Genomic DNA, 17,972 nt, shown 5'->3' on the forward strand with positions numbered 1-17,972 from the left:
GTGCAAACATACTGTCATATAATGCTTAAATAAACATAAAAATTAAAAGTGCTAAGTAGATAGAGTTCAGTGCCAGCGTGCTTTACACCACTGTATTGCTTTGCATTGCTTGGTGATATAAGGCTTGGATGCAGCTTCACATCTCTTTTGAGTTCCCAACTCTCAGAGAAAGCCCATATTTCATGCCTCGCTAAAACAAAAACATTCTGCACCCTCAATGAACATCAAGCAGTCATTTTAAGTAAAATGCAACTGAAATTTGTCAAATCAAAGATTTATTTAATTTAATAATTAATCACAAAGGAAAATGTGATCAGTACAAATCAAATTTATATCAAGTAAACCAGACCAGATTCCACTGAATTTAATATTTTACATTGTAATTATGTAACAAAATTTACATGCAATTAAATTAGATATACTCAGCATTTTGGGCACCTTATGAGCGTGTGTTCCTGCTGAAAGCAACAATAATTTACTTCTGCTTTCTTTAGTATTAAGTGTAGAAATTACCAAGAGTTTTCAAAATGTCATTCTGCAATAAATGCAATGAACTCAAAAATCCCAAATTGTCTGTGTATATGTCACTGCAGCCATAACTCGTTAGCAGCTATTCATTTTTGAACTTGCTAAGGGAGATTCCTGGAAAGGTGAATGAAATTCAAAACTTGAGTATGTCAGTATGTTTCACATTCAGTCAGCTGACTGCCTCTACTTTCTTTTTCTTACAAACGTTAACCGTCACCAGTCCCACGTCTGCAGAAGGAGCTCCTGGAGCTGGGCTGACAGTTTTTTAGAATGAGCAACAGACGGGAGGCATTACTGAGAATCAGTTTATTAAAATCATGATTGTTAGCTCTTACATTTGATACCTGAATGTTACCTGTATGTTATATCTGTACTAATGGAAAAATGCAAATAAATGTACAGAAAAAACACAAGCATTTCATCAGAGATGCAACGAATGATACAATGAAACATTTAACATCCAATGACATATATCCTTAGATCACTGTAATTAGTTCAAATATCAAGGTGGTGTACTGGAATCATGAATGTAATTCTGTTGCAACTTTTCTATTTGGCTTTTTGAGGTAAGACAACCCATTTACCAGTGAAACCTAGAATCTGATTATACCAACAGGGTTTAAAGGGGCTCTAACAAACACTTCCTTCTTTTCTGCCATAGATTCTTCATGACGTTAGCAAAGTTTCGAATAATGATATCAGCATAAGAACACATAACCCACGTGCAGAGAAGGGTAGTAACTAATTACATTTACGTAGCTACATTTACTTGAGTAACTTTTTAGAAAAAAATCACTTTTAGGAGTAATTTTACTACACTGGGCTTTTTACTTTTACTTGAGTAATATTATTATGATGTATCACTACTCTTACTTGAGAAAAAATTCTGACTACTCAGCTCAATGTGAGTAACTTCAGTGAAGGAATAATAAACACGTTTTAACCAAAAATGCATGAGACACAGACACAAACCTACAGTTGTACATAAGGTTTGTTGTTTTAATGTAATTCTATCTGCTGAGCCTGTTGTGCCATTTGGAGAAGTAAAGTAGCACCATAGGTAATATACCTACTCTAAATATTAGTTTAATAATGATTTGGGAAAGTGTTTCTTCTGCTTAGATTTATTATTTTGCAATCATGTTATTAATAGTATTTAGTACTATTATTTAGTATTTAGGGTTTTTTTTTTTTGCTTGCTCTTTAAAATACCAAAACTTACACAAAACTTTACATTTTTGTCTGTCTGATTATCTCATTTTTAAACATTAAATCAAATATTATGATCAGTTACTCAAGTAGCCTTTTTTACTAAAAATGTTTTTACTCTTACTTATTTCTTGGATGGCTACCTTTTACTTTTACCTGAGTAAAACTACCTTGAAGTAGTGCCACTATTACTTGATTACAATTTTGGCTACTCTACCCACCTCTGCCCACGTGAGATGAAAGGTCAGAGTTCATACTGCTCTTGTTGAGGTTCCCATTTATTATCCTTAACTTTTGCTTTTTCTGTGCCTCTTATTGTGAATCTTACATTTTTCTTGTAAATCGTCAGTTCTTGTTTTTCTGAGTGTTAGTCTTTTTTCATGTGCCTCCTTTGTTCCCCGCTATCTGCTTCTTTCATTTTGAGTTTGCTCTTGGTCCCCCTTTAGATTTACTTCCTGTTTTATTTTGAAGGTTATGTGGAGATATTACTACAATAACCTTTTCACCTGCCTTAGCAGAACAGCATTGAAACTCTGCCGACTCTACAGAACGCCCCAACCAGGCTAGAACAATTCCTGTTTCAGCATTTTGCACCAACTTCCAGCAAGCTTTAGACCAGATTTTAAGATCTTTTAAAATTACTTTTAAGGTCCTTCATCACCTTGTTTCTAACTACAACTCTGCATTATCATTATCAGTATTATGGTTTTTACACATTAGAAGGGTAGTGATTGATGGGGACTGCAAACCAGGAGGAGAGAGGGAATCCATCTGCAATTACAGACATGAGTGCAAATATGAGCTTGCTGGACTTTATGAATGTCCAAATGCACAACAATCCATGCGATAGAGGTGGCTGGATCAATCCAAATATCGACACTTCTAACGTTTCTGTACTCTAAGTTCAGTATGTAGCCCTCTGAAGTGGGTTCAATAAATTATTCTTTTATAAAAGGAAAAAACGAAATATGTAATATGCAATATGAAAAATGTCTAAACCTTTGGGGGTTGACTGTCGTGTCTATTTTATTTATCCCCCATGACTTATTTAAATAACAGAAGTGAAGCCGAAGTTCTTTAGAGCATCCTGGGTCTCCAAAAGTCCCATGTTTGAAATACATGAACAACAAAACTCAGCTGGAAGGTGTGTTTTGCTGTATTACCTTATTATTGTGGAAAATAAAAATCAAAGTGATTACGTGCTCTTTAAAATGTGTTCAGAATTAGCAAATTGGTGTTGATTTATCCCATAAATCATGACACAATGCTCTCCCTTATAAACACTACCTCTGTAGATCATCAGTATGGGTATCAGTGTTGGTATCGGCAAAAATTATGTAGTATTTACTTGTTATTGGCTTGATACCAACATTTGCAGTATCCCACAGCAATAACATGCAAAACTTGTCCAAACCTTTCAGTCTGGACCAAAATTAAAGGTGATTACAGAGTATGAAACACCAGCTTTCTCTCACTGTAACAACTCTTTTGAATTCCCTGTTGGCTTTCTAATTCTCAGTTTTCCCACATTTCAGCAAATCTGATCAGATTTACCCAGCACTAATCACTCTACATGAATCACAACTGCATGACTAGAAATGTTCATGTTGCATTTTCTACAATATTTCAGCAGTAAACAGCAATAAAAAAAAGTAAAAAACCCCAAACTAGCTTTTTCATTGGAAGCCTCTTCATGTGGGTTTTCCTGAATTCCCCAATCTAGCAGCTAGATCACAGAGATCAAACGTGAATCAAGTTATAGCAAAGTTCGCCACTAGACAACTTTTATTTGTTCATATTTAGTCATGGGCAGTATCTGCTACTGAATTTGCATCAGGGAAACCCGTGTGGTGTAAAGTGTTGTGTCCTATCTGCAGCCCGGGCCCACTCTTCCTCTTTCTATAAGCGTCACATGTGAGTGGGCGGTGAACTCAGCCCAGAGACGTGCCTGTCACACTGAAATGAAAGTTGCAGTATTTACTGTCACGGTCACGGTTTCCACAGAGCATTGCAGACAGATACTGCCACCTGCCGGCAGCCTTCACAAGTACTAGGACGAGATCCCGACATGTGCTGCTGTAGGCCCACTGAAGACTTTGAAAACTGAGGATTTCTTTCTCTTTGGTGTCCTCGTGTGGCTCCTGGTCTACTTGAGAACGTGTAATGCTGCAAGAAAGAAGCATAGACTTGATTTGCTGCCCTCTCCACGTCTGTTCCTCATATAAACTGCAAAGCTTGCAGACTTCTCAGAGTTCAGCGAGGGTGGAAAACTAGTCAGGACATGAAGTGGCAAAAAATATAATTGATCTGCACATAAGCATGGAAGCTTTTATGGCTTCTTCAAAGTTTTTAGAGAAAATGAAAAAAATACATTAAAAAGTGGTTAAGATCGTGATTAGATCTATTGTTTGTCTTCAAATATTACCTACCAGCGTACAAAGATCAGACTGTGGAAATGGGCTGGACGATTGTGGATACGTGGTTTTTACCTCCACACCTAATGAAGTGACTGATACGGAGATTTTTCTACAGTACATTTCACGTCTACGTGTACTACCTTACTGCGACTCTGACATACTGCAAAGCGGCACCACGCTATGTCAGCACTTTAAAAGTATGGAGATGCCGGGGATTGAACCCGGGGCCTCATACATGCAAAGCATGCGCTCTACCACTGAGCTACATCCCCTCTGAGTCGCCGACTGTGAAGCCAGCAGTTGAACGAATCCTGTGTATTGGCCTGCTTGATACATATTTTAGGTTAACATTGTTTATGACAGAATTAAAGAAATAATCATTAAAGTACAATTTGATACTTCAAGTGTGTTTTAAACTGGCAGATATTTAACTTCATGTAATATAACCGATTGTAATCTGCTACAGCGCTCTTCTTTTCAACGTCCTGTTTTGTCCATTGCTCCTTTGAATAGTAACAAACATTTTAGCTACAGAACGTGAATCACTCTCAGTCAGTGGCTGCTGCCTAGTCAGTTTTACCAGTGACAATGAATGGGTCGTAATATTTAAGCACAGTAACAGGCACTTAAATATGAAAAAATATTTGTAAAATATTTATAAAGAAAAAAATTGTTTTAAGAATCCATTATCGAAAAACTGCTTGAAATGCCTCGACAGTGACATCTGCTGGTAAGAGGAGGCAGTACAACGAGAATGAGTGTTAGGGGGCTCCAGAGGACAACGGCAGTCAGAACACTTTAGGTTTGTCATGCTCAACTGTAATTGGTAAAGCAGGACGGCCTCTATTCCCAATCAAAGTATATATACCATTTCATTTTGTAGTATTTGTCAAAAGTGTCCACATATATTTTTGATAACATGTCCGTGTTTTGTTTTGTTTAGTTTTTTAAGTTAAGCAGTAATGTTACTTGTTTCAGTTAATGCTAGCAACATTTAGCTTGTTGTAGTGGCTCTAAAGGGCTTTTATGATGCGTTCCTGAATAAGTCAGGAGTTCCCAGTCAGAATTTGATTCTGGAATGTCCCTTCAACTCGGATTTCCCACTCAAAGTTGTCAGCAACCCCCAGCAATAGTAAACAATTGTAAAACTGTAAAATTTTAACCTATACTGCCACTGTTGTGTACTTGGGACTCACTAAACAAGCCGTACATAGAGGACTGACCAGGCTCTGTCCATGAATGTGCTGCAGCAGTGTTTTTTAGCACAAAAACAAGTATTAAGCTGTATTGTGGCACATGAATGGATCTACCTTGTTAAGAACCAAAACACATCCTGTTTTTCCTTGATTTTTCTGGAGCAGACTAACTCTGGAGTTATGAAATAAAAACTTTTGTATCTTGCTAACTAAAGGTCCAGCTGCTGTGTTTCACAGGGAGGGAAAAGAAAGAGAGCTAACTTCACTTAGAGATGGAGAAAGATAAGAAAGACAGGAGAGGAAGAAGCGAGGTTAGATTTAAGGTAAGGATGTTCACTGGGATTTGATAAATGGAAAGTGAGGTTTGCTAACTTTGTTACTGAAATGTGGCATGAAGATCCTCTGCAGGTTAGTGCAGGATAAACAGGTTAGCTTGCTGTACTGTGATGGATTTAAAGTAAAGCACTGTGTTGAACTGGTGCACAGCAGCTGTGGTGTTCATGGTCAAAGTTATGTTACATAAATATTAGCAGAATTAATATGAATTTTAGCTGATGATGCTGAGACTCATTCACTGAATTCCACTTTCATACCAACCTTCTCAGCTGTTTAAACACGCTGGCTGAACAGCTTGATTCCAGATGCACATCAAGCGATGGTAGTATAGTGGTGAGCATAGCTGCCTTCCAAGCAGTTGACCTGGGACCTGGATCAATAGTGGGACAACGACCCTCAAGACCATCTCCAAAGTGGACAGCCCCCCACTAGGGATTAAATACCTGGAACCTACACAGACATTACAAGTAAAGTATAAAGACAGCATAATCAGTGTACTATTTTTCACTTTGAGTTCATTTCAGAGGTGGTACTTTTTCACTTTTACTTGAGTAAAAAAGTTAAATCAACTTCAACCTTTAGCAGAGTGTCTCTGTACTTCTCCTTAAGTAAAGAAAGGCTGTACTTTTTCCACCTAGGCAGCTACTTTGGTGAGTGAGCACTCCAGGATTAGTAGGATGTGAGAGAAGACAGACAATCTTTTGGTTTCTAACTGAAGCAGCTTCTGCAGTGCTTTTTTTATGTTTCGCTTCACTTGCTGTGTTGGCTCCTTTGCGCCACATAGTTTTATGAACTGGGGAGTGAACAGAAGCCTGATTCCAGATGTGCATCAAGCGATGGTGGTATAGTGGTAAGCATAGCTGCCTTCCAAGCAGTTGACCCGGGTTCGATTCCCGGCCATCGCAGGTCTCTTTCGTCACAGTATAATGGAGGAAAGGCGTTGGTTTTTAATAAAACTAGCTTTCATCTTTTTTTTTTCTTGATGTAAACATCACTCAACACTTCACTTCTCTTCTCTTGCCTCGTTGGCTCCTTTGCTCCTCCTATTTTCCACTCTCCTCCTCTCTCAGCTGTTTAAAGACCTGGCTGAAACGCTGGCTGAACAGAAGCCTGATTCCAGATGTGTGTGTCAAGCGATGGTGGTATAGTGGTGAGCATAGCTGCCTTCCAAGCAGTTGACCCGGGTTCGATTCCCGGCCATCGCAAGTCTTTTTCACACCTGAAGTGGGAAAGCCAACCACTAGGGATTAAATACCTGGAACCTACACAGACATAACAAGCAAAGTATAAAGACACCATAATCAGTGTACTGTCTGTGTGGAGAACAGAAATCGTTTAAGACACATTTTTACTTTTTACTTTGAATACATTTCAGAGGTGGTACATTTTCACTTTTACTTGAGTAAAGAAGTTGAATGAATACTTCAACTTTTAGCGGAGTGTTTTTAACACAGGTTTCTGTACTTCTCCTACGTAAAGAAAGACTACATTTTCCACCTTGGCAGCTACTTTGGTGAGTGAGCACTTCAGGATTAGTAGGATGTGAGAGAAGATAGACAATTTTGGTTTCTAACTGAAGCAAGCATCACTCAACACTTCACTTCTCTACTCTTGCTGTGTTGGCTCCTTTGCTCCTCCTATTTTCCACTCTCCTCCTCTCTCAGCTGTTTAAAGCCCCGGCTGAAATGCTGCCTGAAGCTAAGCCTGATTCCAGATATGTGTCAGGCGATGGTGGTATAGTGGTGAGCATAGCTGCCTTCCAAGCAGTTGACCCGGGTTCGATTCCCGGCCATCGCAGGTCTCTTTTGTCACAGAACAATAATAAAGGAAAGTCATTTTATATCAAAGATAAGACAATATGTGTAATAAGGGGATATTCCTTAGATCTAATTTAATAATGACCATGTTCCTGCTGCCACACGTTCCCTGCCACGTTCCTAACATGTTATCAACGCATTTATTTCTCCCATCATTACTACGGTGTATCATTACAGACCTTTATTACTTCAGAAATGCTTTTATTCTGATGACTCAAGCATGATTTTATATGTCCCAGCCCCTCGAACAAGTAAAATTTATGGCAGTCTGAATGTAACTCACCTGTATGAAGCTTTAGAGCTGCATGGATATAATGCCAGAGAGAGCAGAACAGTTACACTTATGCAAAACATTAAGTTACATGTCATGTGACTCTTCTGCACAAAATGACCCCCATGAGTGCCGCCTACTCCAATCAGAGATGGTATCAGACAATGATAATGATAAAATTCAATAACATAATACACATATATATATATACATATATATATATATATATATATATATACATATATATATATATATATACATACATATATATATATATATAAAACGATAAAATCCAACACAAGACAGGAAATTAATGTTGAAAAAAAAAAAATGTTAATCGTGGGATTTAGTGCACAAAACAATAAGTTAATGCTGAGTGCACACTCAATGCTGCTGTTTTTATTTCTAAGGTGACAGCCGCACAACACAAAGAGATTTATGTGTTGGCTCCCTCACTAAATAAGCACATGTAAGTTCTAGTGACGATGCCATACAGAGTTTGCATTGCTGTGACTTTACAGGTGGGTTTCATCTTTTGGTGTTAGCAAGCCATAGGTCGAAAAGTGAATAATACTGATTGTCTCTGCATCACCTGCTACCTGCTAGTGGGTGGGATATATTTGGGAGAAGTGAACATTTTGTCCTTAGAGTTGATGTGTTAGAAGGAGGAAAAATGGACAAGCGTGAGGATTTGAGTGAATGTTAGATAACTGGGTCAGTGTATCTTGAAAACTCCAGCTCCTGTGGGGTGTTCCCAGTCTGCAGTAACCAGAATGTATGAAAAGTGGTCCAAGGAAGGAACAGTGATGAACCAGCAACAGGGTCATGGGTGGCCAAAACTTACTGATGCACAAGGGGACCCAAGGCTGGCCTCTGTGCTGTGATCCAACAAACAAGCTGCGAAAGGTCAAATTGCAGAAAAGTGTCATGGTAATTCTGATAGAAAAGTGTCAGAATACACAGTGCATCACAGTTTGTTGGTATGGGGCTGCATAGCTGCACAGCAGTCAGGGTTCCCATGGTGACTCGTGTCCACCAACAGTAGTGCTAAAAATGGGCATGTGAATATCAGAACTGGACCACAGAGAAATTACGGACCAGGTGGCCTGGTCTAAAGAATCACTTTCTTTTTTACATCACCATCACCAAATTCTCCACATTTTAAATCCAATCGAGCATCTGTGGGATGTGCTGGACAAACAAGTCTGATCCACGGAGGCCAGTGATCCCATCTTTCTTATTTGTTGTGTATCTTAAACTGCAGAAATGTTGTGGCAGCTTATATGTTGGGTTCCTTTGACCCATGAACATAAGAAGAGTATCTAATGCAATACAATACAAGATGAGAGGAAAACAGCAAGTGACATAATTGCATTTCTCATTTGAAGCATAAGAAATGCATTGTGTTAGCTCTCATAATAAACTCTGAATCCATCACCAGCACACTGCTGTCATGAACAAACTTGAGCACTTTATCAGCAGATCCCTGTGAGAAAGGATAGCCTCGACTGTATTCAGCAGATCTCAAGGACACATGGATCATGCTTTGTTGAATAATTTCACATTTCAGAATTCTGCTCCTTTGTAAATAAGAATTTTAGTGTCATGTTTTCAAATAGTAAGTAAATACTTTACACCGACCTACTATATGCTGACACAACAACCTGAAATATGATTTAAAGAACAGGATGTGCCATTAAGGCTATACAGAAGAAATAGCTTAGACCTTCTAAACAGATGACACACGCAAACATGTAGCCCAAATTTACAAATGAGCATGTTTATATTTCAATATATATATACATACATTGATTAGTTACTGGTGTTCATTTAATATTTCAGTGGTGCTGCCCTAATGCCCTTGCTGTTTTCTGATGTTCTCCTTCAAAGAAAAATAATTTCACTAAAAGACTCTTTCTCCTCAGGGCTGTGGACAATAAATGTTTTTTAGGTATCTGGGAATCTACACAAAACGAATACAGCTGGACTGATTTGCAGCTCTACGTAATCTTGTGGCTGCCATTCAGGAACATATCTCATGTAAGCATTATAATGTACAGTACCATTCAAGATATTTAGCACAGTAGCACAGGGCAAGTTCTGAATGTAGCTTTTTTGCTACAGACATGGCCGCCACCATAACGTAGTTTATGTAGATTCAGTCTCGATAAAGGTCGGATAAAAACAGAGTCACGTTGTCGGCAGGATTCGAACCTGCGCGGGGAGACCCCAATGGATTTCTAGTCCATCGCCTTAACCACTCGGCCACGACAACTCATACTCCGTCATTGTCGTCCATCGCTTCTTACCTCAGCCGAGCATTAGCTGCTAAGTCTCCGTATAGTCTCTGTATAACGGATTGAACGGCTAATACTTTTTTAGATGAACATCAGCAGTAGTGGTTTTAGATACGGGCGACACGGGCGGTTGCCCGAGGCGGCATCGTGGTGGGGGGCGGCATCACGGGCATCGGCAAAAAAAAAATTGCTCGTACTCATGCTGCCCCGACATCATGCCAGCGCATATTGGGAATGTCACAGGCACCGATCGGTTTTCTATCGCCCATTTGCTGCGAGTAAGGGCGCCCTCCGTTTGCGAGGTGCGGCTGCTGCTTGCGGCACAGGGAGGAGAGGGCGGGGCGGCGGGGATTCTCTGGCTGGCTGGAGCAGCAAAAATTACCAACTCGCAAAATAAAACAAAATAAAAACAAACCAACAAACACGAAAACACCAGACATTATGATACAGACTTATAATTTGCAAGATGCAAAATTCTATACACGAAAAGTGAGCACGAGAGCCCTCGGTGCGCCTGCTTGCTGCTGAAGTCAAAGTAAACTTTATTGTAGTCAAAGGAGTTTGCGAAGAAAAGCGTCTGGACTTCTTTAAGTTGCTTGAAGACGTTTCACCTCTCATCCGAGAAGCTTCTTCAGTTCTAAGGTCAAATGGCCGAGAGTCCCAGATTTAAACCCAGTGGGAGTAATCCCCCCAAAGAGGGACAAAGGACCCCTTGGTGATCCTCTAATCACATGAGCCAAGGTGTGAAAGCGGGTGTGGGACCTAATCAGCCGGGTTTCGGGTGAGCTCATTGTGAAACCTGGCCCCACCTTGTTATGTGAATTCCTGAGGTCAGATGGCCCAGGATGTCAGTGGGCATTAAGGCGTCTGGGGAGGGAACTCAAAACTGGATTATAGATGGCAGACAGTTGGTGTCGTAAACCACCGCCTCTGTTCAAAGATGGTCGCTCACAGTGGACATAGATGGCCTCTTTCACTCCTCTTTCAAACCATCTGTCCTCTCTGTCCAATATGTGAACATTGGCATCCTCGAAAGAGTGACCTTTATCCTTAAGATGCAGATGGACTGCTGAGTCTTGTCCTGTGGAGGTGGCTCTTCTATGTTGTGCCATGCGCTTGTGAAGTGGCTGTTTGGTCTCTCCAATGTAGAGGTCTGGGCATTCCTCGCTGCACTGTACAGCATACACCACGTTGTTAAGTCTTTGTTTTGGAGTTTAGTCTTTCGGTGAACCAGTTTCTGTCTGAGTGTGTTGCTGGGTCTGAAGTACACTGGGATGTCGGGCTTGGAGAAAACTCTCCTGAGTTTTTCTGATACACCGGCTACATAGGGGATGACAACGTTGTTGTGTCTGTCTTTCTTATCCTCCCTCGCTGGTGTCTGATCTTCTTTTCTGTGCCTCTTTGCTGACTTTATGAACGCCCAGTTAGGATAACCGCATGTTTTGAGTGCTTCCTTTACGTGTGTGTGTTCCTTCTTTTTTTTAAATCTGGGACTCTCGGCCATTTGACCTTAGAACTGAAGAAGCTTCTCGGATGAGAGGTGAAATGTCTTCAAGCAACTTAAAGAAGTCCAGACGCTTTTCTTCGCAAACTCCTTTGACTACGATAACCTGGATGACTGAGAACCTTCACAGACATTGTGGTGGACCACTAGAGGGCTCCACTCACACCCAGTGTTGAGGAAGTGTGTTCTTCTGTTTTGTGGCGCGATATGTGCAGTTGATGTTGGAGACAAATAAAGAAGGAGTGTGAACTGAGAGCTCTGTGTCGTTGATGCTTACCTCCACATTGGTGACCCCTGACTCGAGCATGCAACGGGCCGCAGATAACGCAGACTCCGCTTTGGAGGCATCGGCGGCCGCCGGACCTCCGCCTCCTGTTGCAGCTACGTTCGCTGTGGCGCTGAAACTGCCGGACTTTTGGCTCCATGACCCCCCGTCATGGTTCGTGCACGTGGAGGCTCAGTTCGCCCTTCGCGGCATCTCGGCTGACGACACGAAGTATCACCATGTGGTGGCCTCACTCGACCCGCTGGCCACCCGCCGCGCGATGCCGCTCCTCCGGGACCAACCCGCCCAAGGGAAATACGCCGCCCTTAAAGAGCTGCTTCTTCGGCGCTATGCCCTCTCCGACGCTGAACGAGCCGAAAAGCTCCTCAACCTGTCAGGCTTGGGTGGCGGTACCGCGCTCGAGCTCATGGAGAACATGCTGTCGTTGCTCGGGCCGGATGACGGGGGATTCCTCTTCGCCCACCTCTTCCTCCGCCAGCTACCGGCCGCCGTGAGAGCCGTCCTCGCAAACTCCCCGCTTCTGCCTGCGAAGGATTATCGCTCGCTGGCTGAAGAAGCGGATCGCATTCTCCTGGCTAGCCGCACTTTCAACGTTCACGCCGTGGCTACGGACTCGCCGGCGACGCCTTCCACGCCACCACCTGCCTCCCCGGAGCATCCGCCCCCTTGCTGACGGCAGGGATTGCTACACACCGGCACGGCGGCAAGAACATCTGTTTCTACCATCAGCGATTTGGCGACAGAGCGCGTCGCTGCCTGCCGCCTTGCGCTTTCACGGCCCAGGGAAATGGACCCGCCAGCGCGCCGTAGCAGCCGCGACCGCTGGCAATACAGAGAGGCTGCTCTTCATAGAGGACTCGCGCTCCGGGAGACGTTTTCTCGTGGACTCCGGCTCCCAGAAGAGCCTCCTTCCCCCTACCGCTGCCGACGGACTAGCAGCGAACTGTGGGCCGCAGCTCATGGCAGCTAATGGCTCTCCCATCAAAACGTTTGGGGAAAGGTTGGTGACTGTTTGTTTTCATGGCCGGGATTTCCAGTGGAACTTTGTTGTTGCCGCTAGCTCTGTACCTATTTTAGGTGCTGATTTTCTGTGCGCTCACGGACTGCTTGTCGATGTTGCTAACAGATGTTTAATTGATGCTCTTTCGTTTTCTTCGCTGCCATGTTTTACACGGGCCGCCGAACCCCTAATTCGGGCTAATGTAGTGACCTCCGGGGATGCTTTTCAGCGTTTGCTTTCAGAGTTTCCATCGCTGTCTGTCCCTGATTTCTCTGGCGCGGTAACGAAGCATGGGGTTGAGCATTATATTCCCACGGTCGGGCCCCCGGTGTTCGCGCGCGCGCGCCGCCTCGACCCCGCGAAACTGTCCGTCGCTCGGGAAGAGTTTGCAGCCATGGAGCGCCTTGGCATTGTACAGCGTTCGAACAGTGCATGGGCCTCTCCGCTTCACATGGTGCCCAAATCAGACGGTCGGTGGCGGCCGTGCGGAGATTTCCGCCGTTTAAATAATGCCACGGAGAATGACCGTTACCCCATCCCCCACATTCAGGATTTTTCTGCCAACCTCGCCGGAACGTCGATTTTCTCTAAAATTGACTTGGTGCGGGGGTATCACCAGGTTCCCGTGCGCGCCGAAGACGTCCCTAAGACCGCTGTCATTACCCCCTTCGGCTTGTTCGAGTTTTTGCGCATGCCGTTTGGCCTGAAAGGTGCCGCCCAGACCTTTCAGCGGCTGATGGACTCAGTTTTGCGTGGGCTGCCGTTCGTTTTTGTTTATCTGGACGATATATTGGTGGCCAGCTGCTCAGCGAGCCAGCACGAGTCCCATCTGCGCCAGGTTTTCCAGCGTTTGGCAGCGCACGGCCTGATCATCAACCCTTCCAAGTGCCAGTTTGGGTTGCCTGTTCTGGATTTCCTCGGGCACCGCATTTCCGCTGAAGGTGTGGTTCCGTTGCCCGACAGAGTCCAGGCCGTTTCAGCTTTTCCACGCCCCACGTCGGTTAAAGCGTTGCAGGAGTTCTTGGGGATGATAAATTTTTACAACCGCTTTCTCCCCAGAGCTGCCCACCTGCTGCAGCCACTCTATGCTGCCTTAAAAGGTAAAACAGCCAAAGATCCGGTTGACTGGCTGCCGGAACGCATCCATGCGTTTTCCGCAGCCAAGTCTGCGCTGGCTGACGCCGCCCTGCTGGCACACCCGCTCCCGTCGGCGGAGATCGCGTTGACCACCGACGCGTCCGACGTGGCAGTGGGTGGGGTGTTGGAACAGCGGGTTTCAGGTCTCTGGTAACCGCTCGCCTTTTTCAGTCGTACGCTCCGGGATGCCGAACGCAAGTACAGTGTTTTTGACAGGGAGTTGCTAGCCCTGCACCTCGCGACACGGCATTTTCGTTTTTTCCTCGAGGGTCGCAACTTTACTGCGTACGTTGACCACAAACCTTTGACGTTTGCGATGTCCAAGGTCTCTGACCCATGGAGCACACGCCAGCAGCGCCAGTTGGCGGCCATTTCGGAGTTTACCACAGACATTCAGCACGTGGCTGGTAAGTCCAATCACGTCGCTGACTGTCTGTCACGTGTGTTGGTTTCTCCAGTGTATGTCGGCGTCGACTACGCTGCCATGGCCGCCGAGCAGCATGCTGACCCGGACATCCTGGCGCTTCAGTCAATGAAAACGGGCCTCGTGCTGGAGGACACCCCGGTGTGGGACGGCGGTCCGCGCCTTCTTTGCGACGTTTCTACCGGCCGCCCCCGCCCGGTGGTTCCCCTTTCGTGGCGTCGTCGTGTTTTTGACTTGGTGCATGCCCTCTCTCATCCCGGCGTCCGGGCCTCGGTCAAGCTGGTCAGCGCCAGGTTCGTTTGGCCGGGCCTTCGCAAGACGGTGAAAGAATGGGCGGCGGTTTGTGTCCCATGCCAACGCTCAAAAATCCACCGGCACACGCAGGCACCCCTCGAACCTTTCCATATCCCCGGTCGGCGTTTCGATCACGTTCATGTGGACCTGGTTGGTCCCTTGCCGCAGTCACAGGGTTTCACGCACCTTTTGACTGTGGTGGACCGCACAACCAGGTGGCCGGAGGTGGTGCCACTGGCGTCCACGACAGCGGCGACGGTGGCCAGAGCGTTTTTGTCGACGTGGGTTTCCCGTTTCGGTCCCCCTGCTGACATTACCTCGGACAGGGGCCCACAGTTTGTTTCTGAGCTTTGGTCTGCTATGGCTGACGGCCTGGGGGTCAAGGTCCACCGCACCACAGCATACCACCCGCAAGCTAACGGGATGTGCGAACGGTTTCACCGGTCTCTTAAGGCCGCGCTCCGGGCTTCCTTAACAGGTGGCGACTGGGTCGACCGTCTTCCGTGGGTTTTGCTGGGATTGCGTAGCGCGGTTAAAGAAGACCTCGGGGTTTCCCCGGCTGAACTGGTCCTCGGCCAGCCCTCCGGGTCCCCGGGGAATTCTTGCCTGAGAGCCCTCCCCATGTTTTGATCCCTCTTTGTTGCCTTTTCGCCCCCGAAAGGCTCGTTTCCTGTTCCTGGTCCCGTGCACCACTGCCTGCCTGACACTTTTGTTCCGAGTTCGTTGGACTCTGCTCGTTTCGTTTTCGTCAGGCACGATGCCCATAGGACTCCGCTGCGTCCCCCATATGACGGGCCGTACAGGGTTCTTAAACCAGGCAACAAACATTTCATTTTGGACTTTGGCGGTCGGCAGGAGGTTGTCTCTGTTGACAGACTTAAGCCTGCACATGTTATGCAAGAGGATCAGGTGGTCCCGGCCCAGGCCCCTCGTCGCGGCCGCCCACCTGCCACCGGGCTGATGGATTCTGTTTTTTCCCCCAGGAGTGATCCACAATCACCGGAGTCCAAGTCGTCTGCAGCTTTTTCTGACCGCCAGTGCCAGCCTCGCTTCCGGGCTGGGTTGCCCTCTGTCAGTTCCCCACCCCCCGGTTCAGCCGTTCCGGCCGTTTGCTTAGGCCCGGGTCCTGGACTAGTTCTGCTGGGTGTTCGGGGGGGGCATGTGTGGTGGACCACTAGAGGGCTCCACTCACACCCAGTGTTGAGGAAGTGTGTTCTTCTGTTTTGTGGCGCGATATGTGCAGTTGATGTTGGAGACAAATAAAGAAGGAGTGTGAACTGAGAGCTCTGTGTCGTTGATGCTTACCTCCACAACATAAACTTTATTGTCTTCTCCGCTACGTACAATGCAGTATATAGAGCAGTGGCTCTTAACCTTGTTGGAGATACCGAACCCCACCAGTTTCATATGCGCATTCACCGAACCCCTCTTTAGTGAAAAATAATTCAAATTCAAGACATAGATATGTTTTTTACTGGTGCACAAAATGAGCCGTGCATGAACATCACCTTGTTCAAAGAACAAAACCAACACAATGCATGAACTTACAACAAATTACATACCTGCAAATCAGTGTGACTTCTGTTGTTGCCTTTGAGAGACCAGTTCAGATATGAATGGCTTCACCTTGGCAAGTGCCACTCTCATGTCATTTTCACAGAAAAGTCTGTTCCTTTTCTTCGTTTTTATGTCCAGCATCGTCGAAAAGGATTGCTCGCAAAGATATGTTGTAACAAATGATATAGAAAAATACAGGGCTTTCTTAGCAATAATTGGATACTTGTCCATTTGTCGACACCAAAACGTTGAAAGCGTTGTTGTTCTGAAGAGTTGCTGTTGAACCTGGCTCTGCTGAATTTCAATGATTTCGTCAAGGTATTCATCATTGACATCTGCTGTCTCAACAGCAAACGTGAACGGCTGTCTCACCCATGCTGGATATGACTCTCTTGTAGGGAAATATCTGTCAAGAGACTTTGCAAGCTCATCTAAGTGCGTTGCAATTGTTTGCTTCAGTTCCATGGATACAGGAATATCTCCGATTCCAGACACATCTTCGATCTTACTTACACAGTTGTCCAGAAGGGGGAAGTTTGCGAAGTTGTTGTTCTCTGTTCGTCGTTTCCATAACATTAGCTTTTTTTGAAAAGCCTTCAGGTGTTCTTCCGCTTCTATGATATTGACTCCACCACCCTGCATCTGCTGATTGAGATGATTGAGAGCTGCGAATATATCAGCCATGTACGCTAAAATGAGAATGAACTCAGGATTTTTGAAGCAATCTGAATGACAGTGTTGGTGCTCTTGCAAAAACAGGGCTAATTCCACACGCATGGCAAAAACACGATTCAGCACCTGTCCCCGGGATAACCACCGAACATTAGAATGGTACAGAAGTACCTCGAATTCAGAGCCCATTTCTTTACACAGCTCACTGAAGATGCGGTGCCTCAGAGCACTATTTCGCACATAGTTCACACATTCCACCACAGTTTTTAATACTTCTGCCATTTTTGGAGGCAAGGTTTTTGTTGCCAATGCATGCCTGTGCAAAATACAATGAGTCACAATGATGTGTGGTGCATCGGCTTTTACTAGCACACCAAAACCAGAGTTTTTTCCCAGCATGACTGGAGCTCCGTCCGTACAAACTGCAGAAACCATGTCCCATGAAAGATTGTTGTCTCTGAAGAAGAAGAATCCACAAGCTTCTTCATATCGGCTGCCTTAGTTGTTGTTGTAAGAGGCTTACAAAATAATCTTCTTTTATCATGTCATCTTTCACATAGCGCACAAAAGCAGTAAGCGCACAAAAACAAATAGCAACGTCTGCACTCTCATCGAGTTGAAGGCTGAATTTTGAATCAGATCGGCGACTACTTGAGCCAAGATGTCTTTACTCATGTCTTCTATTCTGTCGCTGACGGTGTCATTTGAAAGAGGAATTTGGGATAATTTACCTTCGGCCGCTGTTCCGAGTATCAGATTTGCCATCTTTAACGCAGCTGGTTTCACGAGTGTTTCACCAATGGTGTGTGGCTTGCCCTGCTTTGCGATCAGGTAAGCAACTTCGTACGATGCTGTGAGGATCGGTTTGTTAACGGGTACAAATCCAAGAGCAGGCAGAGTGGGCCTTTCATCGAATCTGGCTCTCTTCACCTTGAATTCAGCAAGTGTTGTCTCCATGCAGCTTCAAGAAGTGTTCCTTTAGTTTTGCCGGTGCGAGACTAGAGTTGCTCAACTTGGCATTGCAAAT

General features: G+C 44.8%; 1 long non-coding RNA gene and 5 other non-coding genes across 7 annotated transcripts; 3 read left to right on the top strand and 3 right to left on the bottom strand.

Annotated features, from left to right (window-relative positions):
* Window positions 1-352: 352 nt before the first annotated feature.
* Window positions 353-10,290, bottom strand: LOC112847812 (uncharacterized). 2 transcript variants are annotated; one of them, XR_003221605.1, is made up of 4 exons: window positions 10,084-10,290; window positions 7,787-7,804; window positions 5,948-6,136; window positions 353-3,903 (listed from the first exon to the last, which is right to left on the bottom strand). It is a non-coding gene; the product is annotated as an uncharacterized LOC112847812 (long non-coding RNA). The 2 variants fall into 2 exon arrangements; XR_003221606.1 differs by having other exon boundaries at window positions 5,948-6,948.
* On the bottom strand, window positions 4,355-4,426 carry trnaa-ugc (transfer RNA alanine (anticodon UGC)). Its single transcript has one exon. It is a non-coding gene; the product is annotated as a tRNA-Ala (tRNA).
* Window positions 6,520-6,591, top strand: trnag-ucc (transfer RNA glycine (anticodon UCC)). Its single transcript has one exon. It is a non-coding gene; the product is annotated as a tRNA-Gly (tRNA).
* Window positions 6,820-6,891, top strand: trnag-ucc (transfer RNA glycine (anticodon UCC)). The gene has a single exon. It is a non-coding gene; the product is annotated as a tRNA-Gly (tRNA).
* On the top strand, window positions 7,412-7,483 carry trnag-ucc (transfer RNA glycine (anticodon UCC)). The gene has a single exon. It is a non-coding gene; the product is annotated as a tRNA-Gly (tRNA).
* trnas-aga (transfer RNA serine (anticodon AGA)) lies at window positions 9,968-10,049 on the bottom strand. Its single transcript has one exon. It is a non-coding gene; the product is annotated as a tRNA-Ser (tRNA).
* Window positions 10,291-17,972: the final 7,682 nt, after the last annotated feature.

This window comes from Oreochromis niloticus, linkage group LG9 (assembly GCF_001858045.2).
Source record: "Oreochromis niloticus isolate F11D_XX linkage group LG9, O_niloticus_UMD_NMBU, whole genome shotgun sequence".
Taxonomy (NCBI): domain Eukaryota; kingdom Metazoa; phylum Chordata; class Actinopteri; order Cichliformes; family Cichlidae; genus Oreochromis; species Oreochromis niloticus.